Source organism: Callorhinus ursinus, unplaced genomic scaffold (assembly GCF_003265705.2).
Source record: "Callorhinus ursinus isolate GAN/ISIS: 27379988/994484 unplaced genomic scaffold, GSC_fseal_2.0 scaffold15, whole genome shotgun sequence".
Taxonomy (NCBI): domain Eukaryota; kingdom Metazoa; phylum Chordata; class Mammalia; order Carnivora; family Otariidae; genus Callorhinus; species Callorhinus ursinus.
Window position 1 is genome coordinate 31095528 of NW_027397077.1, and position 27135 is coordinate 31122662.

At 36.5% G+C, this 27135-nt stretch overlaps 1 protein-coding gene and 1 pseudogene across 1 annotated transcript in view; one reads left to right on the forward strand and one right to left on the reverse strand.

The window, feature by feature from the left end:
- The window catches only part of CNTN6 (contactin 6), a 273227-nt gene that overhangs the window by 29054 nt on the left and 217038 nt on the right, over positions 1-27135 (forward strand).
- On the reverse strand, positions 1776-4507 carry LOC112833774 (small ribosomal subunit protein uS2-like; annotated as a pseudogene).

Genomic DNA, 27135 nt, shown 5'->3' on the forward strand with positions numbered 1-27135 from the left:
AAAAAAATTTAGATTCCTTAAAAAAAAAAGAAAATTGGGTGTCAGGGTCAACACTGATTCCCAAACCAAGAAATCAGGGACTTTAAAGTCATGCTTTCATAAATGCAGAAAATAAGACCTTCTAGATAAGTGACTTTTTATCATCATTTTTCCAACTCTCTTTCTCATTTATTATTCTGTTCTCTTCTTGAGGTTATGGTTGGTGGACAGGTGGTCAATATAGGTAGCATAATTGCTGAAAAGATGAATATTTATTTATTTCCTAAACCGATCCAATTCATGTTGTTTTCCTCAGTTCAAGTACTGGTCACTTTGTCTTTCATATAGTCAGGTCTCTCTAATTCATAATTTAATGGAAATGATTTTGGCAACTCCAAGAGACATCTGAGTTACATTTAGCATTTGTGTTATTAACGTTTTCTGCCAGACTGACGACCTTCGTGTTAATAAGATGGCTGCTTTCCAGTTCTTCTATAGAAAATGTCATTTCTCTTTCCCTGTTTTCTTTATTTACAAATGTAATCTCTGATCCATAAATTTATAAGGTGAGAATGGTGAGTGGCTAGTGTTTTATAGGAACATGCATAAAGGGTAAAATTCACTGATCCATTTCACATCTTTACACCCACTTAGGGAATGATTTTGAAAAGAAATCAGTCTGGCAGAAGTGAAGGAGGGAGCTATTGGAGAGTGTGTCACAAGCTTTTTCAGATTCCCTCTTCCAAATAATTGTAATATACATTTTGAAGCTACTGTTAGTAAACTGATGATTTCAATTTTTTTAAGTCTGTAGATATAGATCATAACATGACTCTCATTTTATTTATCTGACGATATTCTGATTTTTGCCCTTAGAACGTTAATGTCTAGGCACATTTGAGAAAGAGAATGAGTAACATTAGAAAAAAATGAGTGTGTGTGTGTGTGTGTGTGTGTGTGTGTGTAAGAGAGATAAGAAATTGAAAAATCCAATGAGAATGTCCCCTTGGCACAGCTCAGCTCTTAGAACACTGCTAACTTACACACCATGATCACAATTATACATAATTAGATATTTATGTTATTTCTTAAAAGATCTGAAAAGTGGTTAAACTGGGGTGTCTTTACCAAGTTCTGAGAAACTTTGAAAGACAATGTAAGTAGAACAGAGTTCTAAATCTACTAGCCTAACATTTTTCAATTGAACATTAAAAAATGTTAGGCTAGTAGCAAAAAAATAAAAGCCAACAACAAGCCTAAAAGAGAATTGCAAATGTGCATAAAGACACAAGTTCAAGTATTAGATAAGCATATTTTTCTCTTTATTTTCCTACCCTTTTCTTCACTGGAATTTCCTTCACTCCATCTTACTTCTCCCCAGAATATTGTTTTTAGTTAACTTTGTTGAGATATAATTCTGATACAGTGCATATACACATTTTAAATTTGAGTATGAAAAATGAAAATGCCCATGTAACTACCTACCCCCATCAGGATATGGAATATTTCTATCATGGACAAAAGGTCTTTCTTCATTTCTTTGGAATCAATTCTACCACATCTCCTACCCACAATCACCAATCAGATTTTGATCACTATAGATTAGTTTTGGTTTTTTCCTGACTCTAGAGATTTGTTTAAATGGTATCATACAGTATGTTACTCTTTTATGCTTGACATTTAGCCCAGTATTTACTTTTTTTTTCAACTTTTAGAAATTATTTCCATCAACCTTATTTCCGTTTGGTTTGCCTTTGTGGAAGAGCAGCTTAAGGCCACTCAATGGGTGCTTCCACCTATTCAGTGGCCTGAGCAGTGGGAGCTGCAAATCAGTCTTCAGTGGCAGGCTGAGCACCCAGTCTTCAGTAGGGAACTGCTTAATGGCACAGAGGGCACCTGCACACCTTCAGATCAGTCTGTGGCTTCAGGTTGAGTAGCAGTGACCTTGAAACTGGAGCAGTCCATTCACCCTAAAACTCCTCCTTGGTCACAGTCTTTTAGCAGCAACCTGTTCTTCCTTCTCAGTATTTTCAGGTTCTTTGTAGAAGTTGAGATCCAGCATGACCTTCCATGGGTGTTCACAGGAAATGGTGCCACACATGTGCAGAACTTCCTGGGCCAGGATCCACCACATCAGACCCACTGAGTGATCTCTCTTCTTATTGCAAGAGATGGCAACGTCCACACAGCACAGAGAAGAGTCTGTGTTACACAGAGAAATGATAGGCAGGTTAACATAAGACGCCTCTGTGAGAGGCTGGTGGTCCACCATAGGATCAGTAACCACCGGAAGTCTGGGCTCCCGGAAGGCTGCCTGGACCTGGTTAGTTGAAGGTTCCAGAGTGAACCAGCAGTAGAAGTGGCTCCAGCAGCAGCAGCAGCACACTTCAGCACAGCTCACTGGCCACTATTCCTGGATGATGTGACACTGACATCAGCCAGGTTTTCAGTGTCAACAAAGGCCTGAGCTGCCAGCAGAAGCATCTCTCATGTTTTCTTGGGATTGATGATGCAGATGCCATCACTTTTCCTTTTGTAGATGTACTATTCCATTTGGAAGTCAAGGTTTGTGCCACCTAAGTGGATTCCTGCTGCAAGGAATTTGAGAACATCCTCCGCCTTCACTTGCAGGACATCAAGGACTCCAGACACTAGAAAAGTTTCCCTTTAAGTGACAATGGGAACCCACAGCAATGCCATATGGACCCCTTTCTGGGTAGCATAGAAAAAGTTCAGCATAATGTTTTTGAGATTCATTCATGTAATAATATGTATCACTATCTTTGTTCCTTTTTATAGCTTAGTAATATTCCATTATAGGAATATACCATTATTTGTTTATCCTTTCACCTACTGATAGATATCTGGGTTGCTTCTAGTTTAGAGCAATTATAAATAAAGTTGCCATTAACGTTTTTGAGCAGTTATTTGGGTAGATATATGTTTTCATTTGCCTTGGATAATACCTAAGACTATAATTGAAGGATTGTATGCATGTTTGACTTAAGAAACATTTTCCAAAGTAGTTGTACCATTTTATATTTCTACCAGCAATATGTGAGAATTCCCACTGCTGTAAAAAACGTCATTAGAATTTTGATAAGTATTGCTTTGAATCTGTAGATCACATTAGGTAGTTGACATTGAAAAATTAACAAATATTAAGTTTGTCAATCCATGAACATGGGGAATTTTTTTCATTTATTTAGGCTTTCTTTAATTTCTTTCAGCAATTTTTTGTAGTTCTTGGTGTACAAGTCTTGTGCCTCTTTGGTTATTCATAAGTATTTTCTTCTTTTGAATGCTACTGTAAATGGAATAGTTTTCTTAATTTGTTTTTTAGATTGTTTATTGCTAGTGCATAGGGCACAACTGATTTTTGTGTGTTGCTCTTGTATCCTGAAACTTTGCTGAATTCATTTATTAAATTTAGTAACTTTTTTGAGTATTCTTTGGGATTTTTTTTCCTTTTTATTTTATTATTAATTTTTTTGTTTCAAGTTTTTATTTAAATTCCAGTTAGTTAACAGATAGTGTAATATTGGTTTCAAGAATAGAATTTAGTGATTCATCACTTAATAACATCCAGTGCTCATCACAAGTACCCTCCTTAATACCCAGTTAGCCCATGCCTGTCCACCTCTCCTATACCAATCCTCAGTTTGTTTTCTGTAGTTGGGTCTCTTATGGTTTGCCTCTATCTCTTTTTTTCCCCCCACCCCCTGTGTTCATCTCTTTTGTTTCTTAATATAAGATCATGCCATTTGCAAAAAGGCATGGTTTTATTTTTCACCTTCTCAAATTGTATCTTTTATTTTCTTAACTAAAGAATCTCCCAGTACAATTTGAATAACAATTGTGAAGGAGGGCATACCTGTCTTGTTTCTGATCCTATTAGAAAGATTTCAGTCTTTCACCATTGAGTATAATATTAGCTCTAGTTTTTTCTTAAATGCTTTTTATCATTTTAAGTAAGTTCTTTTCTATCCCTAGTTTTCTGAATGTGTTTATCATGACAGGGTGTTAGATTTTGTCAAATCACTTTTATGTATCAATTAACAAAATCATATTTTTTATTCTCTTTAGTCTCTTAATGTGGTATATTTCATTGATTGATTTTCTTATGTTGAACCATCCTTGCATTCCCGGAATAAATCCCAGTTGGTCATGTTATGTAATCCTTTTAATGTGCTATTGGACCAATGGTGATTTTGTCCCCTGGATAGACACTTGGCAATGTTGAGATATTGATTATCATAACTGGAAGGGTGTGCTACTGGCATATGACGTGTGGAGGCTAGGGTGTTGCTAAATATTCTATAATGAAGAGGACAGCTCTCTTTCTTCCACACAACATGGGATTAGCCATAGCAAGGTACCATTACTGTTCAGGGTGAGAAACTCTTAATTATGCCAACCCTGCTAACATTCCTTTAGTGTGGACAACCATTCTCTCTCTAACCTATCACCTGATCTCACTTTCTTCAGCCTCCTCCAAACACCTCACCTTCCTCCTACCTTCTTTCATGCTCTAACCATAGCAAACCTCACTTAATTTTGTCTGTCAGCCAAGTTATCTTTTGCTTTCATCTTCCACATGTATATTCCCTCTGATCAGAACATCACTTTCCCTCTCTTACTCCCCAACACCATTACTAGGTTTCACTTCTACTCATTCTTCAGTTCTCAGTTACTTCCTCCAGGATGGTTTTCTGATTCCCCTTAGACTAAGAAAGGTACTCTTGCAGCACTTTGCCCAAATGCCAGCACTGCTTATAACATTGCAGTTGTCAGAGTTTGTTAAAATCACATGTTAATTTCAGTCACATATTAGAGCATCCTATCCAATCCTGTTTGCTCCTTTAATCAATCCTAATTGCTATATCATCATGACACACATCTTTGCCATTTATGTAGCTGTGTTTTGTTTTGTTTTTTAAGTTGCAAGAATAATGAATGAGCCCAAACTCATTTTCCTTTATCTGTAGCATTCAGGAAGGGTGGGAGTTAAGAAATATAAGTTAGTGTTTTATGTGTGTACATCTCAGATATATCTGTGAAATAGAAATAACCAATTAAAGTGTTTTAATTTTAGTTATCTAAATTTTTGCTACTCTGCCTAACCCATAGTTAGTTATTAAAATATCTGATTTTTTTAAATTGTCAAATGGTTGATCCAGTATCTGTTCAAAGATTGAGACACAGACCCAGAGTTTTAGAGTACTGATTTTTAGAGTCGGTTCTTGAATAAATTATCACATATACAAGCAAGATTTGAAAGTGGAATTTGGGGCAAAAGAAGGTATCTCATGTCAGCCTTTTAAATCAATAGGTTTGGAGTATGGCTTTCTAGGAATTTCTGATTTCCCAGGCAGTGCCCAATTTCTGGAGAAAGAAACAAAATGTAATCTGCACACAGTCAAATGCCAGGGGCAATATGAGTATTGTGCAAGTTCAAACCAGGTCAGAATAAAAATGACTACTAACCAGCCATCTAGCTTGTAAAATGATATAAGAACTCATTCTCACTTATTGCCCTTTACAAATATTAAAAAATAAGTCATACTGTCAGCAAGATGCCTCAGGTTTCAGTGTTGCTTTAAGGGCCAGAAGTGTTTCAAGTAGGAGTTGGCTATGATATGAACTTCTGTAAATCAAAGGCTACTTTTTCATTTAATCTAATCAAAGTACTGATAATATATCCTTATGGTTATTTGACAAGCCCCAGTACACCGAGTTAGTAGGAGAAAAGATTTAAGATTTAAGACAAAAGCTAACATCATGTTATTATGGTGTGCTAGATATGTTCTGCCTTTGGGGGATTATAGTTTTCAGTTTGTTTGCTTTTATGTTTCTTAGCATTTTTCAAAAACGCTAATTTCTTCTTTTTCCATTAGCTACATACCAAAACCTCTAGAATTATAGGAGTTTTCTAAGGCCTAACAATCTTCTAAATGCATATTATGTTTCTTCGAATATTTTTGTCTTCCTCATATGTTTGTCCAAATATTTAAATTGAGAATTATTTGGAGCAGTTATGGATTTTATTAACTTATTTTGCTTGCAGACTTTCTGAGCCTCCATTTCCTTGGCTGCAATGTAAAGAATTGGAGAGAAAATTAATCAGGACTTGATATTAAAAAAAAGCATATGCATGTATATGGGTATGGACTGATCATAGTTGCTTATTAAAATAAATCTTGTTATTCTGGTTAAAGTAAATCTGATCCTCAGGTTCATTCCTCACTTTTGTCTTAGCATTCAGTAAGGCAAGAGTACATTTAGCTGGAAGGGTTTTCAGAGATTTGATCCTCCCTAATCAGCTTATCTAAAGTAGAGGCAATGAGTTCCCATTTCATTATCTCCCAGGTCACTATCTTATTATTCCATTTATTTCCTTCTTCATACTTTTTTTTTAATTTTATTTATTTATTTGACAGAGAGCACAAGCAGGGAGAGGGAGAAGCAGGCTCCCTGCAGAGCAAGGGGGAGCCCGATATGGGACTGGATCCCAGGACCCCGGGATCACGACCTGAGCTGAAGGCAGTTGCTTAACCAACTGAGCCACCCAGGTGCCCTCCTTCTTCATACTTATTGTAATCTTTATTTATTGTGATTCTGCCTACTTTCTTTTTATTTCTGACAACACCATCTTTAGAATAAAAGCTCCAGGAGGGCAGGGGCCGTGTTTGCCTTGTTCATTTTTTTTTTTATCACTGACATGAAGAGCACTTAGTAGGTCATCAACCAATATTTGTTAAATTAAATTTTTTTCATTGTAGATATCACGTTTTAGGGACTGAAATCAATGCCCTGGGTAAAGCCAGAAGAAGTGAGAAAGGCTTTCACAAAGATTGCATAATCTTTACATTTAGAGCTTCTTCCTGTGTATCTTCTGCATGCCTACTCCTCTTCCTAACACCAACTAGCAACTTCACACATATCCAAAGGAAGGATAGAAGGAAAGCCATTTGGAGAAAAGTACTTTTCTCACTGGTTCTGAAACCTCTTGTCTCCTAATAATCTGATAGGTCATCAATACATCACTGGTGGCTTAACCATTCTAAATGCTATCTATTATATGTATCAGATATAGATAAACATATAATAATATAGGCTATATAAAATAATAATAGAAATATATAATCAATATATAACTATTATAATATGATATAATATATATTATACATGAATTATGATTATATACATTTCATTTATTTTATATGTACTGTATATACTTTATATATACTTTTGTAAAAGTACTTATTATTTGCACATATAATAGAAAAGTTAAAAATGCCTCTTTTCCTTTACTAAGAGATATGGAAATGTGGTTGCTTAAAAACCCTAGCACAGTTTGATAACTACACAACAACCACAAAAAAGACAATTTGTCATTTACAATAAATTATTTATTAATTAATTAGAACTTAATAGAAATGTTTATTATATACCAGTAATATAATTTTATAATGGATAAAAAGAGGAAAACTCCTTAAGATTGATACTTTGCATATCATAAATCAAATCCATTTTCAGTGACATAAATTCTTTGAGTTCTAAACTTTTCAAGTCAAATTTATCTGTATTGATATGTAATGTCAGAGATATATGTAAGCACATAGACCTCTCTGACTATACTTTATTCCTCTCTAATCATGAGATTCAATTAGGGCCAATTATTAGATTCAGCTGACAGACCAGAGGAAATTTATCAAGACAATAGTTTCATGTCTTATATACAAAAACAATACAATGAATTTTTCACTTTTTAATCTGTTACTTTGATATCAAGTATTCTCAGCATTAAATGTATTTTTTGATTGAATTCCTGCCCACTGGGTAAAACAACCTAACATATAATGAGAGAATCTTTTCTGTCTTCCCAGAATTTTTAGGGACTCCCATTAAGCTAAAGCAGTTATTGAACTGATATTCTCAGGATGTGAAACTTCAATATTTGAAATGGCCTTTCAATTTTATGTGAGTGTATATATATACACTCACATAAAACATAGATTGTTCAAGGAAAAAAATTGAAAAGGGTACCAAAGGGTATTTTTTTTTTAATTGAGGGAGGACCCACTGCAGGGCCTAGAGGTTCAAAAATTTTATAGCAGGGAATCATTGTCTAACAAGAAATATTCTAAATTAAGTTATGTACCAATCATGTTTATGTAATTGCCTTCCCTTTAGCTACTGTTAGATTTTACCTTGAAATGGTTTAATTAATTTGTTATTGGTTGAATTATAGAGACACTGTCCTACCTGAGTCAATTACCTCATCATTTTGAAATTGCTATCTCTCATCTCAGAATATTTTTCATACCACAGCTTTCAGCTTTTCTTATGCACCATAAACGTATTGTTCACATTTTGTTATATAATGCTTACTTTGTTACATTCATGCCCACATGATGATACCTTGAAGTAAACAGGATGGCATGTGTGGCCAAGATACAGAGAGGGCCCCACCTCCACCTTGTGATTCCCCATTAATCTCGGGCCAGCTATCATGTTCCTTGTCATCAGATCAACTTCTCTAACTCAGTCTAGTTTGACTTCCTCCCTGCTCCACAATTTGTCAGTTACAAAACTGGCATCCAAACAAGAAAAATACATTCCTACAGTCACACAGAAAATTAGAAGACAGTACTTTCAGCAGAAGTCAGGTATATAGATAAACAACTGTCCTATGGAAGCCTCAAGGAATGGAATCGCTGAGTTTAGAAGTGAGGAATTTAGCTGTGCTGGTTTTTAGCTGCTGACCTAACTTTTTTCCTTTTGAATGTCAACAGCCTCCGACAGATACATACTACTACACAGCAACATTGCGGTAGCTGTTTGTTTCTCAAGTTTTTGATCAAATGACATTAGAACTTCTGATTTTCCCTTTAGCAACCCAAATATATTCAAATTATAAATTGAAAGATATTGGACTTCTAATGACTTAAGCTTTAAGTGTACTATTAAGTTCTATAAAGCTATTTTGGATAGGTAGTTTTTCATTCTTATCTCATCTAATCTTCATTTCAATATTGGAACAACTGGGTATATGCCTTCTTTTATTTGTATGGTTTTCTTTTTAGTATTTATGTAAATGGATATAAGTGAAAAATGAGTAAAATATATTCCAGGAAGGATATTAGACCACTGATACAGCTAATGCCATTCTTGGGAACCATTTAGGAAAAAATGGATTAATTTAAAAAAGAAAGTTATAGAATATTACTAATCTTAAAAGATCAGCAGTGTGCTCTTCTAGAACTGTGACTCTGGAGAATGTATACAGAGCAGTATGAGTACCACAGACTTCAGGAGGTGCTTTTAAAATTATGTGCATATGTTAAGTGTCAGAGGGCTCAACTTTTCCTGTTTGCCTGGGATTGTCCTGATTATAGAATTCAAAATTTTGCATCCCAAGAAATCCTCCATTCACAGGCAGCTCAAGAAATTTGGTCCTGTTGGTCTGGCCAAACGTTCTGAGTGAAAAAGTAGCCAGGAATGCAGTGTCTTCGGGTATGTAGGCACAAGTTGGAAGAAAATTTGGGCTGATTTTTGGCTACAACCTTTCCTAGTATTGTGACCTAAAGCAAATCACCCAACTGTTCACTCTCACTCCCCATTTTTCCCTAAAATATAAATAATACTTTCCTCACATGTATTTATGAAGTTTAAGTAAAATATGAATGTGAAATGTATTCTAACATTCCTAATGCTATATAAATATGGTTTTCTTAACTCTGACAAGTTGTAGCATCAATGTTGGTACATACAACACTTTCTATGTAATAACTGCTGGAAACATATATACTGTAACTTGAATGTTAAGTGTACATGACTTGGTTCTAGATATGAGTTTTTGTTTACTTATCAATATTGATTTCAAGTCCCAGGTCATGCTTTTGGAAACTATTTACATTAGGCAATGTTTATTTGTATAAACTAACTTTTGTCTTCTTTTTAAACTTTTCATCATTACCTATATTAAATACTAAATTCTTTTGTATATATACATATAAACATACATGTCTAGGTAGACATAGATATGTTTCCTTAATGTGAAGTTTAAAAATTGGTTTGAAAGGCCAAACCTTAATTTTTAGTGTGACTAATCTATTAAAAGTTCTGTCTTCTCTATCCTCTCTTTACTTAACGAAAAAGCCAATTTCAAAACAAGAAGATTGATTAATAGCAATAGTCTTGGTATTCTAGCAGTAAAAATCCTTGCTGAAGTCCAATCTTCATAAAAGGCACTGACTGTATTTTAAGGCTAATATCTAATAGATGGCAGAATTTAATAACTGTAGCTGATGCTGTTCATTTGCTGAGTGATTTTCTTACACCACTACCCACCCCCAAGATTGACCACTACAACCCTGATGACTAGCTAATACTGTGGAAACCTATCTCTGACTGTTTTCTCACATGGGAAACATGCTTTCCTCCATGCAGGACAAACTAGAACTGCCTGAGAGTTAATACTCCCAGAAGCAACCCTCAATCAATAATGGATGGGGAAACGATAAATAAATATCCATCTTCTGTGCCCTTCGGTTGGGATAACTGTACATTGTTCTGTACCCAGTGTACTCAGTTCCTCAGAGAGACTGAGATTCAGTTGACCACAGTGATAATAGGCCTGATAACAAACCTTTATCTTCATTTCCTGTCTGAGTAATCCATTTCTCTTCTGCTGTTTCTTGGGATCACCTTCCAAAATATCTTCTTGAATTCAAGTCCTTAATTCATAATCTACTTTGAGGGGAACTCAAAATAAGAAAATAATGTTTGATAAAGAAATTAATCCACCTGGATGAAAAGATATACACATATACAGGTAAGCCTCTGCCTCTTTGTCTCAACATGCAAATCATGTCATCTTTCTCTCAGTTGGTTTATAACAACTGTTACAAATGGATCCCAGTTAAGATTTGGGGAGAGTAAGTCCTTCCTTAATTAAGATGGAACTTATTATTTTACTCTGTCTCTAGAGATTCTTTAAGTATAAATAATAAAGCTGAAGTCATAGAATATAAAGAAGAGCAAAGGAACTGAGAACTGTTCTTCTCAAATGGGAGGTTGACCCATTAACATAAAAGGCACACCCTGGAGATGTTCCATAAAACTAAGTTCTGCTAAAGCCTGCTCTGATATCTCCTATGTGATAAAAGTTCTTGACACTTAGCAGGAGTTGATGTCTTGATAGTCTACCTGTGAATGGTTAAGTCTGCAGGGGATATGGAGGACTATGGTATGTATCCTAGAAATTCAGCACAAGAGCTCAGAAATAGGTAGAGTGTGAATTATGAGCCACTAGTCACATAAAGCCTGATGGTCATGTCTCATAACCTATTCTGCCCTGGGATATGTGGTACACAAAGGGAGGTTCTTGTTAATGCTGGTGGGAGCTATGCGCAAGCTTCCACATGAACAGTTAGTCCTTCAGAGTCTAATCAAAGGCTGCTTAGGGGGTTATTCTCCTTGAGTTAATGGAAGTATGAGTGTTCAATGAAGGCAAATTAGCCCCAGAAGACAGGGAAGCAAATTAAACCTTTATTTTGATTTGAATTGGGAGTGAATAAAGTGTTCACTGCTCACTAAACTCAAGTGAAGTTAACATGTGAGAATGAATGGAGACAAACTTCTCTGTGTGGCAGGGAAGACCTCAGGGCTCTTTGCACCCAGGAATCTCCCAGGGCAGAGCTGAAATGGAGGTGGGCATTCATCATACCCTGGGGTTGATGGGGATTTTCAGTAAATGCTGTATCAATGTAGTTAAATCTTCCCAGAACCAATAAAAATGCCCTTGCCTTTTCTATCCTCTATTACAAGTAATTGCTATTCATCTGCTTATGGATATCCTGGAAGTAGTCACAGAGTACTTGGAGTGCCCGGGGGATCAAAAGTTTGAAGGAAAAATGTAGCTGTATATCATTGGCATTCATGAGAAAATTCACATTAGATGTTTGAAAGGCAGGTCCCCAGGAGGCAATAGAGAAATCAGGAACAATATTGTGCCAAAAATACTACTCTGGCCAGGACATCGGGGAGTTTATGTCAGGTAGAGTGAAGGAAAGTGATTTGAAAAGAAAAGATGTATGTGCTTTTCTATATGCATTTAGTTTATTTGTATGTTTACATCCCCTGAAAAACTAGTATGTTCTGGGAACTGACAACCAGATCGGGCCTGAACTTGTGAAATATGCAGCTGTGCTTGTATTTCTTTGACTCTAAAATCTTTGAATAACATCTCGTAACATGATCAATACGTTTTTAAACTCATATTCTTTTAAAATCTGTTTGTAACCAGTAAGCCAAAAATGTCTTGTACCTGGGTACCATTTTATATTTGGAAAGGCAGGTTTAAGCCACTGGGGGTCCAGATGCAGAATCTGAAGTTGTTGCCTTTTTCTGGAAGTTATGCACCTTTTCTGGGCCCTAAAGATCAATTGTCCCATTGATGTCATACCGGACACATACGTTCAAAAAAAGATATGAAGAGGTGGGTGGGCGATACCACCCTTGCCTGGGGTCACTTTAGTGCAAAAAGAATTCTTCCTTCACTTATGTTCTCATTCTCAGTCACTTGAAGGCAGGTAGTCCAGATTATTTTAAAGACCTGATTTAAAAGGTCTAGTGTATCACCTTTCAAGGAGATTTTGCTAAATTCTATCAAGATAACAAAGAGAACAGTAACTCTCAAAATTATTATTGCTTCTGGATGGCTTTTTTCCATAACACCCTGGAATACATTTAAGTTGCTTGTAAGTACCAACAAATCACCCATTCACTCAGTGATTTAATGTAACTTAACCCCTCCTGTGTACAAGGACACAGACGTACACACACGCACACACACAACCACACAACCCTGAAAAATAGATGGTGCAAAATATATCATAAAAAAGCAGAACCACCTTAAATGTTTCATTCGTTCCTTCATTAAAGATAAATCAGAAATTGAAAGGAAAGCAAAAGCATTTCTAAATGAAGATAAAATAAAAATCTTCATGGAATAAAGGTCATTGGATCTTGGCAGAATGCTAAAATTAGAGAATTCTGGAAAGATGGCCCAACATAATCAAAGATAGAAGCATCCTTGAAAATGACCTGATCTTTTAAATTTGTTTTTTTGTACTTAATAATGATGATAATGATGACAGTAATAGTAGCAACTATTATTTGTTGAGCCCTGACTTCATCTGAGATGCTCTTTTAAGCGGTTTATATGAATTAATGTGTCCTCACCCCAAACCTGGAAAGAAGCTATTATTATTATCATCATTTTACTGAGGAGGAAACTAAGGCACAGAAGAGTTTAGTAACCTGTATGTACCAAGTCTCTCCCCTAGTGAGAGGCAGAGTTTGAACTGGAACGAGCACCTTGGCTACAAAGCATGGACTACTACTGCTTTCTCTTGAGGAGCCCACAGAGCCACTGAGTCAATGACTGTTTTTCTTATTTCCCTGCAGACATGGATGGTCTGACAGAATCAATGCCATCTTTGAGAGCAACACTTTGCTCTTATTCTTACTACAGCCCCTCCTTCCTTAGACTTTCTCCCCAATTACCTTCACATTTCAACCTGCCACCTGTGTTACAAAGTAACTAATACTCTTCGGAGTAATTCCAAACATGTATATCCAGATAGCTGACAACAATCCTGTGCTTCCTATATATAATAGGAAAAGGGCCCTTGTTTTGAAATCAAAAAAGATCTGGGTACAAGGTCCAGCTCAGGTACATACCATCTATGTGCTTTTGACCCAATAATACTTGAAGTAGTGTTACATTATTTTTGGAAGTTTCCCTCCTACTTGTCTCTGTTGAATTACCTGCTCACTCATCTCAGTTTAGAATTCTGAGACCCAAAATGTTGCTGAACTTACTGAAATTATGTCACTGATTATAGGCAGTGAGCCCTTTGGACTCCTGGTTCAACCCCTTCCCCCTTCCCATCACTGGGCCAGTCTACCCTTGGGGAAGCTCTGCAGAAGGCACTGAGTATGGTTTTCACATCCTCTCTTAACTCCGTCCCCACTGTTAATAGCTCGCAAGACTCTTATCTAGATCTGGATGCAAATTAGCCTTTCAGTTTTGTCCTAAGTCACCACAGAGTACATAATATAAAACAGTGCTTTTAAAGGAGTATGCACACTTTATCCTGTGTGGGTCTAGGAAAGTTAGTTAATCTCTCTGAGCCTTACTTTCTTTTTTCTTGGTAATTTAAGAAATCAAAAAGAGACATTTTATTTGAGAAAGCACTTTTCACACTATAGATCAGTTTATAAAAGTGGGTACTATTTATATGAACATGAGTTCTAAGTATTAGAAGGCAGTTAGGTCCTGTTAGTAAGAGGGCAAGAAGCAGACATGAAGTGGGAGAAAACTGTGACAGTATCTTAATGCCCTCCCCTTGGGAAAGTGTCTGATCAGGTCAACAGTTGCATTTATTTTGCCTGCAAATGCTACCTCCAAAGGTGATAGAATGTGCCAAGGGCTGGGAATGGTCGGTCCCCCATGCCTCTTTCCACAGTCTCTCCTTTCAGGGCCCATGTATTTAAAGAGAATAACACACCTTCAACAAAAGAGACTGATCCGCATTTCTGTAACTTCAAAAAGCCAAGGAATGGGGCCCTTAAGAGACTGAGGTATAATGGCATTCCCTGTTCCCAAATGAGTTATTTTTTTTCTTTTTCTCCTTTTTATGTTTATTATTTTCAAATTTCTTGCCTCTCAATAGCAGAGGAATTTCCCAGACTTTTGCAGCAACAGTGTTGACGGGCAACTGCATTTTCCTCTTGAGGCGACTCCTATTTCTGTGAGGTCAGGACTGCCAGTGGGAGCACATATCAGGGGACAGGTTGATGGAAGAGAAGGCAAAAGGTCCAATTGTCCAGGGGCCGGGGACCGTGAACCTTAGCCAAAGGGAACAGAATGAAATCAGTGTACATCCTGCTGTGAGCATTCACAATTTTTTTCACCCTTTCTCCCTTAATGGATAGCCTTGGAGGAAAGTGTGTTCTTTCTCAGCAGAGAGCCTACAACTGCATACTTTTAATGTATTCATGATAATATGACTATATAGATTTTCTTTTAATAATTCTCTTCCAGGTAGGTCAAAAAATTCACACATCCAGTAAAAAAAGATATGCCATTAAGTGTGGTCAGAAAATCACTGATTGGCATGAAAGCGTGTAGAATCCAGCCAATTTTCCTGATCAGCTATGCAAGAGAGAGACACTTTAGTCATTTAATCCCTGATGTATATCTTGAGCTTTTCCAATTTAGAGAGTTCTCTCAAATCCTTTATTTAGTTGATCCCTACAAAAATTAGGAGCAATCAGTAGGACAGCTATTACTGCCCCAATATTTACCGTGAGCAACCTAAGAACAGAGGTTGCCAACAAGACTTACTCAGATTGTATCACTAGCTATTGGCAGAGATGGAACTTGGAGACCTTTGTATTTCTGGTCCAGGGCTCATTTGCCTGGATCAGGTTTTCCCAAAGTGCTTCTTTGGAGCATTCACCCTAGGAAAAGCACTGTAGAAAACAGAATCCAAGGATCGTGGAAGTCTGAGCAACACTATATACCATACCTTTCTCTTCAAATGTTATGATATACCTTCGAGTAGCAGAGACAGTGAAAAATACTGCAGGAATTTGTTCACCTTATCCAACCTGGTGTTTTGCATAGTATTTGACTGCATGCTACTTTTTTTTAAGCCAGAAAAGCACATGATGGGAACCCTTTCCCGTGCCATATAGCTTTATAACCGTTCAGATTCTTCACAAGGAAGGAGGAATCATCCATTTGCAACTCTAAGGAGGGAGCTTTCTTTTTCAATGCTAAGAAATTTGAGGTGCCTTTCTCAGAGCCACCTTTGGGCAAAATTGTAAAGTCTATAAAATTCTGGTGGGAAACACAGGCTCAGTATCTAAACAGATACTGGTCGGATTTGGGACTTTTCTGCCACTGATTAGTTGGCTGCACTTTGTTCAGTTCCTTACCCCTCCCAGCTTTAGTCCCCAATGAGAGCAGTCATTGTACATATCTTGCAGGACTACTGGGTAAATTAGATGCGACAGTGCACGTACAATCCTTGGCATAGACCCTGGTCAGTATTCAAAAAGTCATATTACTCTTCTTCCTGTCATTTTCTCTTTCAGCCAGCCCCCTGGTATTTCATTCTTTCTCCCCTTCCTTCTGTATTTTTGCGCGGTCATACAATCCAAAAGGACTCTGCTTCTAGCTCTCTCACCTGGGTGGTGTCGGGCAGAGATGGCAAAGACCAGGCAGGTGGTAAGAAAGAGTGAGATGGTATGGGTCTGAGATAGTCGGGGTCCCCCAGACACAGGCGAACAGTGGAAAAGGGCCGACACTCCTGAAACTGGTTGTCGTTAATGCATTTTTGTTGTATTGTTACTGTGTGGAAATGTGGACCCAGTGATGCCAAATCTGTAGATTTTTTAAAAAATTCTTTATATATATACCATGTCTTCTTTATCCATTCATCTGTTGATGGTCATCTGGGCTCTTTCTGTAGTTTGGCTATCGTGGACATTGCTGCTGTAAACATTGGGATGCAGGTGCCGCTTCGAATCACTGTATTTGTATCCTTTGGGTAAATACCCAGTAGTGCAATTGCTGGGTCGTAGGGTAGCTCTATTTTCAACTTTTTGAGGAACCTCCATACTGTTTTCCAGAGTGGCTGCACCCGTTTGCATTCCCCCCCAAGTGTAAGAGGGTTCCCCTTTCTCCACATTCTCACCAACACCTGGTGTTTCCTGAGTTGTTCATTTTAGCCATTCTGACAGGTGTGAGGTGGTATCTCTTCAGATATTTAAAGAGAAACCCAAATGTTCATTTTTATATGGGTTTCCCAGTATGTAAATACTCTGCTACAAAAATCTAGCCTTTGGACCACCACCTAATGAACCTGGTCCAGAGGATTTCTGGCTTCCTGCTCTAATATAGAACTAAAAAGCTACAAGTTTAGAAGGGCTTAAGAGGCCATCTGGTTTAACCTTCTCCCTGATGCAAAAATGCCCTCTGTATTATCCAGGAAAGGTGTCATCTAGCTACTCTTATATACTCCTAGTCATAAAGAACTTGGTGTCCCAAGGAGAAAACGTTTCACTTTTACTCTTTGTAGGAACAATTTCATGGAATACTCATATAAACCCCATGCAGTAGATAATAATTTTTCCATTACAATTATCACAAAACTTAGGCTCCGAGAGACTATTTTACTTCCTCTAAAGTCACAAAGCTATTAAGTATCTGGAGGTTGTGAGACAGAAGCCCAGACTGTCTAGGTTTTAAAGCCAGTACACTTAACCACTGGCTAAACAATTCTACTTGTTAAATGCTCTGGGCTGATACTAAGCTGAAATTTGCTGCCCTGAAATGTCTACCCTTTGGTCACAGTTCTGCTCTCCTGAGACACAAATAATAAGTCTAATCCTTCTTCCACAAGACAGCCCTTCAAATATTTGAAGATGGCTCTTCTCTGCCTGCTAAATCCTCTCTTCTCCAGGCTAAACACACTCATTTCTTTCTACTGATCCTCTCATAAGTTGCTAGGCACTTCATCATCCTTGCCCTGCTCCCCAGGAGGGAGTTTCGATTTCTCAAAATTCCTCTTAAACCATGATATTTAGAAGAGAAAACAACCCCCCTATGTGGTTACATGAGTGCAGGTTAAGACAGAAGTAACACCTCCCTTGTTTTGACCACTATGCTTTTATTAATGCAATCTTGGTTATATCTGATTTTTGGCAACTATGTAAAAAATAGGCAAAATTAAACGTTGGCCTAGAATCACCACATACGTGTGTGTTGTGTCCTTTTTTAACCATTGATTGATATAAAGTCACTTTTCCCCACCCCACTCCAATTCTAAATAAGTAAATCATTTTTTAGACCTAAGTATAAGACTTAATATATATTTTTATTAAATATGATTTATCAGATTTAGGAAATATTCTGGCCTATACTGATCTGTTTTGTTTTGTTTTTCTTTAATTTGAAAAATGTAGCAAAGCAGAAATTTTTTAAAAAAAATTCTTCTAACTTTTTTTAGACATGGAAAGAATAAAAGGTTTTTTGTTGTTTTTTTTTTCTACTGCTCTAATACTGTTCCCCAGATTTTATACTTTCCCCAAAGTAAAACAAAAACACTTCACACACTTAAGTGTTTTAAAATAGGGTCTTGCTATAAATATTCTTGTTTTGATTATTTTTTGGTTAATTTGTGATCAAGAGGCAAAAAGTGAAAAGAGAAATAATCTCCTTGCTGTTTAATATATGTATATAATATATGTTATGTTATTATATACATGTTAAAATATATATATATGTTATACCAAATCATATATGTCATTATTATATGTATATTTTATACAGTAGCAAAGTTCAAAAATATCTGAATTAAAAATAATGGAATAAATGCATACACTTCATTCTTTGTAATCCAGATATTTCTGAAATTTGTTATCTGATGTGTTTACTATCCCTCTCAGCTTTTGTCATTACAGAGATTAAGCAAATATTCAGTAGGCTTGGGCTGAGAACTTAACCACTAGAAACTACTCTCCATGTCATTCTTTAACCAGGGATTGGTAAACTGCAACCTTGGACTAAACTCTATCCTTGATTGTTTTTTGGTAAATAAAGTTTTATTAGAACACAGCTACTCCATTTGTTACTGTCTTGTCAATGGCTGCTTTTATGCTACAACAGTCCAGTTTAAGTAGTGGTGACAAAGGCCAAATGATCTGCAAAACCAAAGTATTTACTATCTGATCCTTTACAGAAAAAGTTTCCTAACTTCTGTTTTCGCGGTTGGTTTGCAGTCCATTCGTTCTATTATACTGGGAACTAAAACTGGCATATCCCTATCCCTATGTTAAATGATACTGAAAGCAAAGAAATCATTTAGTTATTTGCTTCAGGAAATACTTGCTTCTACAGGATAAAACTTACATTTCAAGACGCAATCAAGAGTCTCACCTCATGGTGCCCATCAATCTAAAGCTATTCTTCCATAAACTGTGCCCAGTCCTACTCAGGTTCTCGTCTTGCAAGAACAACTTTAAAATCACTCAGCTCAGGCTGTAAAATCCTATATATATATATCATCCATAATAACTTCCCCTTCTGAGGTAGTGCTAAGACTGTGTCAAGTTATATTCTCTTCTTCTGCAGTAAGTCTAGTAAACTTGGATTTGGCTGAACAGGTATTTCTTGTCACCCTTTTGGGAGTGGAGAGTGGACATTACAAAGCCTCCAAACTAGTATCACCCATCCTGCATTCTCTTATTCTGATTAACATAAACACCGAGGGCATTGCTCTCTGGTATAATTACCCATATTTTACGTTTGAGAAAATGGACCCACAGAAGCTGAAGCTATTTAGACTTGGGTGGCATGCTCTGTGTCGCAGATCAAGAGGGATAACTAGTAAGGAGAACCCACTGTCAGGGTTGTGCTGGGAAGTCCCAAGTCTATTCTAGGTCCTGAACTGAATTGGAATAAACATTTACCTGCTCTAGGCCTCGGTGTCCTCATCAATGCAAGCAAAGGGCTGGCCTATCTTATCCATACAGTTCCTTTAAATTCTGCAATCCACTGAAAATATGAGTTTTTAGCAGTTAGAAAATCCGTTTTTCCACACTAATCTGTTTCAGTGAGACTCCTCAAGCAAAAGGCATCTGAGATCAACTGTATTAAAGACTAAGTTGAGTTCTACAGCTTGGTTGCTCTAATAACAACAACGAAAATATACAAATGATTCTAACTATTTTCATAACATATTTGCATTTATTTCATGCTGTTAACAACTTAACATGTAATCATGCCTCCTCTAAGAAAAGAAGTAATACTTCTGTGATTGCATTAAACACGCTGTGTTCTATCTTTCTACTAATCTATCATCTATTATGACTGCCTATTTTGAGAGCTGACATAACAATTATCATAAGTGATAGCATTATATTCTGAAAACAAAGAATGTGGTGGTACCATTTATCTTGCTACTTTGCCTGACTTAATGGCAGTTGGGATTTCCTAGTCCAAGCCAGATTTTTTTCAGATCATAAATATTTCATCTTTTAATTTATTATTGATTTAGTTTGATAGTAAATAACTCCATGAATGCTGAGGTTGGAAATCTGTTGTAAAAATTGTTAAGCATATTTTTTTCTGTCCATCAGTGGAATTTGATCACGCTAAAATACAACAGTGAAGTGAAGGTACCTGAAGAAAATGGATTTGGGATTTTTAATTTATCTGATGCAGTTAATTAACTGGTCAATTAAAAACAAAAGGGCAATTAGTGCTGAGCCCATTTGTTCTGATGATGAGTACACAATCTGAAAATGGATCTTGATCTCTGCTACAAAATTCTTTAATGTCAAAGCAGTGTTGCTGTAAGTAGAGGAAGAATAAGCCCCTTAGAACTAATGCACTTTCAACAACGGTTTTTTTTCATGCTAAAGTAACATAAGTGAAACCCAATTAGAGAGAGAAGTTGGCCAATATTTTAAGTAATATTCCTGCATGGGCCATTCTATTACCTGTATTTAGAGCCATTCCAATCACCAAGCCATTCAGTAGTAGTGGTAGTTTGTTTTGATTGTTCTATCAAAGTGAGAAAATCGTTTCAGATAGTACAGAAGAGGTAAGGAACAGTTATAATTTGTAATTCACTTCAAGATTTCTATAAAGAGTGTATATTAATGAACATAATTCTCCATCACCCAGACTGGTATCACCTACATATCTCTATTATTAAAGAGCATCAGATTGAGAGTTGGACAAGAATAACTTCCCATATTTTCATTCTGTCTTTCAATGTGATATATTAGGTCATCTTAAGCATTCTCTGAAGCTTGTGCATATGGTTGGGGAGTACCCACTAGAATCCTGTATGAGCCCTTTTCAAAGGCTTGTTACAGAGCTACACATGCACATTCACCCTGACTTTAAAAAAAAAAAAAGATTGTTTTATTTATTTTAAAGGGTGGGGAGCAAAGGGAAAGAATCTTTTAAGCAGATTCCCCACTGAGCGCAGAGCCTGATGCAGGGCCTGATCCCGCCACCCATGAGATCATGACCTGAGTCGAAACCAAGAGTCAGATGCCTAACTAACAGAGTCACCCAGGGGCTCCACACCTTGCCCCCCCTTTTTTTAAACTCCTGTCCCTAGTTCCCAGCACAAACAGAAGTTGGAAACCTCTTTTTTAAAAGAAAAAGAATTATTCTCTTTTGATAAATCCCATGGTCTTCCATATCAGCTGGAATACCACAGTTGAACATGACAACTGCCCCCCCAGAATTTCCTTACTGCTTGAGGCTTAGCCAATACTTGACTTTCCTAATTAATTCCTTGTTTACTGGCAATTGTATGCAATTCATAGACTGATGAATGGTTTTATAGCCAAGGGGTAGATTGAGTGATAGCGTTCCAATTCTAAAAAAGCATTTATTCTTTTTTCTTATTAACATATAATGTGTTATTTGTTTCAGGGATACAGGTCTGTGATTCATCAGTCTTACACAATTCACAGCGCTCACCATAGCACATACCCTCCCCAATGTCCATCACCCAGCCACCTCATCCCTCCCACACCCCTCCACTCCAGCAAACCTCAGTTTGCTTCCTGAGATTAAGAGTCTTTTATGGTTTGTCTCCCTCTCTGGTTTCATCTTGTTTCATTTTTCCTTCCTTTCCCCTATGATCCTCTGCCTTGTTTGTCAAATTCCACATATCAGTGAGATCATATGATAATTGTCTTTCTCTGATTGACTTATTTCGCTTAGCATAATACCTTCTAGTTCCATCCACATCGTTGCAAATGTCAAGCTTTTGGTTTTTTGATGGCTGCATAATATTCCATGGTGTGTGTGTGTGTGTGTGTGTGTGTGTGTGTGTGTGTGTGTCACATCTTCGGCCATCTTGGCTCTTTCCATAGTTTGGTTATTGTGGACATTAAAAAAGCAATTATTCTGACCCATAGTGTTGTTAGTGTTGTCTGGGTTAAGAATAATTAATGTTGGGTGCCTGGGTGGCTCAGTTGGTTAAGCGACTGCCTTCGGCTCAGGTCATGATCCTGGAGTCCCGGGATCGAGTCCCGCATCGGGCTCCCTGCTCAGCAGGGAGTCTGCTTCTCCCTCTGACCCAACCCCCTCTCATGCTCTCTCTCTCTCTCATTCTTTCTCTCAAATAAGTAAATAAAATCTTAAAAAAAAAGAAAGAATAATTAATGTTGGGTGTGACCTCACAGTCACAGCAATTGTTTCCAAATTCTTCTCTTATCTGCTTTCTGGGGTCAGACGCTTGTGAACAACACATGGTACAAAGAGGTCAATTTTAAGGCAGGACACTCACTGGCTGAAGCTATTTCAAAATTCAGGACGCATTTTTTCTGCTAAACAGATATTATTTTTGCTGAGTGTATATACATAGGGTTGAAGAAATACAGTGCCACAATCCTTTACCTGAAAGCTTTATAGCCAAATATATTTTAGAGCTTAGAATGTATTAGAATAGGGATGAGCAAAAGAACTTCCAGAAACTAAATCTATAAAGGGTCAAATAATAAATATTTTCTTGAGGGTCATATGGTCTCATGTGCTAGAGCTATTCAACTCTGCCTTTGTAGCACAAAAATAGCCATACACAGTACATAAATAAACAGGCATGTTGGGTCGCAGGGAAACTTTATTACAAAAATAGGGGACCAAATTTTGTCATCATTCTGTAGTTTGCTGATCCCTAGTTTAGCCTTTAGAAAGACACTGTGGTATAATTTCATATGTATTTGGACAATACCTCCAGTGGGCAACAGCTCTATCAACCAACATTTCTGGTTTAGCAGCAAAACATGTAAAGACCCATAATAGGTTGGATAAAACAGATTGAACAACCTCACATTAATTCAGGACAGGTTTTACCACCCACTGAATTTTGCCATCCAACTTAAAAGGATTTTTAACTTTCAGAGATTTAAAAAAGTATATTTTGGAATTGCAAGAAAGGAATTCTGAACTTATGCATATGATTTTGTTGAAGTGTTTGAAATTAATACTTTTGCATTGAGAAATTCCATGAGAGATAAAAGAAACACCATGGTCTAGAGAGGACAAAGTTTGTTCAGTAAAAATACAGTAGTGATCTTAGCAATTGGGTCATGAACCAAGACACCCACTTTTCCAGGTCAAAATGATATTTAAAAGATTGCCTGGCCTAAAAACCTCACCTAAAACAAAATGCTGGTGATGCATTTTTGAAACTTTTTTAGAGCTTCTGGAAATTCTTTTAAGTTTATATATTGGCCTGCTTTATTTGCCTCAAGCAATCTTTAGGATTCTAGGAACCTAGAAACAATTCCTGTGGCTATTTTGTGTGTCAATGACCAGCATAAATTTTACCTACTGAATATTTCTAGGCCATTTGACTGTGAGTAAATAACCAGACTCTTCTAATCTGGATGGCTCTCATTGAGCCAGAGTACTCTCCTTCCTCATGTAATTTAAACTTTTACGAATGGAACTTTTACAAATGACAACCGATTTATAAATAGTAACTATTAACCTATCTTTATAGAGTTTTGCCAAATAAAATATCTCCTGGGTTTTTGCCCATTACAGGATGCTGGTAAATACCCAGATGGTAAAGGAAAATATTTGCTATGAAATTATACACTGGGCTGAATCAAACAATTTTAGAATATTAGAGCTGGAAGAAACAAAAAGGTAATCTCTAGGTCAAACCCCTCCATTTTCATAAGAGGAAAATGTCAGTCATTATGATTATAAATGAATCACCCAACATTACTCAGCCGGTTAAGAGTGAGAGACAACAGTAGAAGCAATGTCTCTAGGTTCCCAGTTTAGTCTTTTTATTGGTAATACTAGATTGTTTGGCTACCAAATACAAACCAAGCACATATTATGGAATAACTGTGAGCTCTACATTAAACCCACCACACCAAGTATTATGAGCAAGTATTATATATGGTGTGTATCTTCAAGGTAAGGTATGAAAATTCTGGCAATACCATGGAGCCTTTGATAAATACAAGTCTCAGAGGGTATATATCAGCCAGTTTGCTCTGGCATCTTTGAGGAATACTTCATATAAATTCAGGGTGAAGAATGTATGGACGATTCAGATGATTTTGGTTGCAAGAGATAAACATACAACACAAACTGGACTAGGCAAATTTTCATTTTATTGGTTCACATCTGGAAATTCCAGGGGTGTAAGCATAGCAGATGGCTTCACAATTTCATGGTATCAAGTATGATTATAGGTTTTTTGAATGGCAGACTACAACACAATAACTCTCAGATATACAAAACTGGGATAGATGAAGCAGAAGATCCAGCTGAGACAAGGGCCGTGCAGGAGAGTGTACCCAGGAACAGGATAAAAGCAAGCTAGGACAGTAGGAAGCAGCTCATGGATATCAGGTGGGGTAAGGTTAGCTAGGTTTTGTGGGCTTCTGTGACACTGGGTATTTTGAATAATTATACCAGCCCAAGGAAGAAGGAACCATTCCTGAATGTTAGGTATCTGGACACTGCTGGAAATCGGGTTTGTGTGCATTTTAACCCAGGAGTATTAGATCCTATAAGAGAAATAGTTGGGGTGAGGACTTAGTAAACTGTCTCCCAAGGGGAATTGAGAGCTTTTAGCCACGTTTACAAAATTGAGTTAAGACAGCCCTTGTGAAATATTATATTACATTGGATCAACAGATTTTTATATTAGCAATTTAATCATCTTAATAATATTGACAAAGGTCCTGGTTCTGACTGTCATTGGTTTGGCTTATGTGCCCCTCCTTTTATAAAACACTGTGGTGAATTAAATGGATTTCTGATTGACAAGGCCCTGGACGCATCCTCATCCTTGGAGCTAGAAGGTGGAGGCAATCCCACTCCAACTATATGGACTGAGGGTGTTTAGGGAATTGGCTCCTTAAAAGAAAGTCAGAGAGCTTTTATCAAAAGAAGGGGAAGGAATTGCTGGGTTGGAAAAATAATGAATATCCATCAAATAAGTTGGTCATATAATTTATCTTGTAAATTAGGACTTTTTTGGAGGAGGAAAAGGGTACTGTTACTATTTGTGCTTTGACATTTCAATAAACAGAAACTGTCAGGGAAAAATAGTGATGTATGGTCATGTTACCATTACATGGTTTTTAAGAGAGATGTATGCTCCAATGGGGAATTCTATGCAAGTCAAAGAGCATCCATACGGAGACAATGTATGACACATATGCAGAGTAAATAGAGAGTAGATCCTTGTGCCTATACTGGAAGTATTTACTGAGTAATCTGGCTGGAAAAGGACAAGATAGAAATTCATTCTATAAGACCTTAAATACCATTCCAAAAACTTTAGATGGTTATGCCGTAGAGAATGATCAAAGGTTTCAGAATGCTGGCATAATTGAACCAAAGCTTTGTTTTAGAAAGATAATTTTGCATGTAATATTCACATGTATGGAGAGGACAAGAGATTTCAGGAAGGAAGGCTATTCAGAGATCACATTATCTTTATCTTAGATTCCACTACTCTAGTCAAAACCATCATTATCCCTTTCTTAGACTGCAAAAGTAACCTTGTCATTTATCTGTGTAAGCCCACGTTTCAGCCCATCCCTTCCATTCTCCACCACAGCAACCAGAGTAATGTTTGTAAGATGTAAATTAAATTGCATCTGTCCTGCTTAAAATCCTCAATTATAATTTGAAAGTATGATATCCATACTTGTTAACATGGCCCATAGGCCCTGCATATTTGAGCTTCTTTCTCCTTTTTCAACTTTGTCTCCTGCCATTGTCCTTCTGATATCATGAACTGGTTCTTTTTCAGGTCTTTGAAAATGCAAACTTAGTCCTGCCTCAGGACCATGTCCTATTTCTTTCCCTTTTGCTTAGACATCCTTTACACATCTTAATCCCTCCAGACCTACACCCCCCCATACCATGTACACCCTTTGCCTGGCTAAGAGCTACCTGTCCTTCAAGCTTCAGCTCAAAAATGCTATTTGAACCCCAGCCCATAGATCTCATAGATTTCATTTTTTTAGTTCAAAACATTACCATATTTACCACGCATAAACATTCACCAATGTATATATCTGTGTTTGATTCTGTTCTTTTGTTAAATGTCTGTGTCTCTCATAAGATGGCAGGACTGAATATTAATTATTTTCTCTTGGATTTTTTATTCCTTGATTAAATTTGAAAGAATTTAACTTAGATTTTGTAAAAACTTTAAGTTGAATATAGTCAGTGTTTTACTTTAGTTGAAGTAATTAGCAACAGAAAGAAAAGAGTTTTAAAATTTAAAACTATATCAGGAAACATTCAAAATTTCATTATCTGCTAGCATCACATATAAAGTCCACATATTTCCAAAAGTATTTGAAGTTACAAGAAACATATATGTGTAAGTTGAAAATTCCCAAAGGGTCCTATCATTTGATATATGTATATCATTTTATCAAATGTAACCTAGTTGAGTGTATTCTGAACTTATTCTCGATATATTTTTTGAGATCATGAGTTTTAAGAGTCTCCTTATTAGATTTCTCTTTTGAAGTGAAGAACAAAAAACACTTCATCTTAATTTCATTTATCATCAGATAGCTTAACTGTCAAAATAAATTAGAGAAAATTATGATGTAACACCATAGGAAACGCATGTCTCATATTTGAAAGATAACACTTTCAGAAATTCATTTCTTGCACAAATTTTGTAGTACAATATTAGTTTTAGTTGTACTAATGTCAGGAAAGATCATGTTTCTTAATGAATATATTCTCAAAAATAGTAATAAAAAACTTAGAAGAGTCCATGAAATTTATAAAATCACTGTTAATTCATATAAGATGGAGTAATATTTTATCCCATTTCTAATGGCATAGAATAAAAAATAAGAGCAGCAACAGAATTACAGGAGTTGGTTTAATATGTTTTTAATCCTCATTAACACATCAAAAACAATTAAACTAAAAATTATATTCGTGGAAGTTTTAATCTATACAATACATTCAATTGAATTGCATTCCACCCCATTATCTACTATATCAAATCTCATAGCAAATGACATGTGTATCTAAGG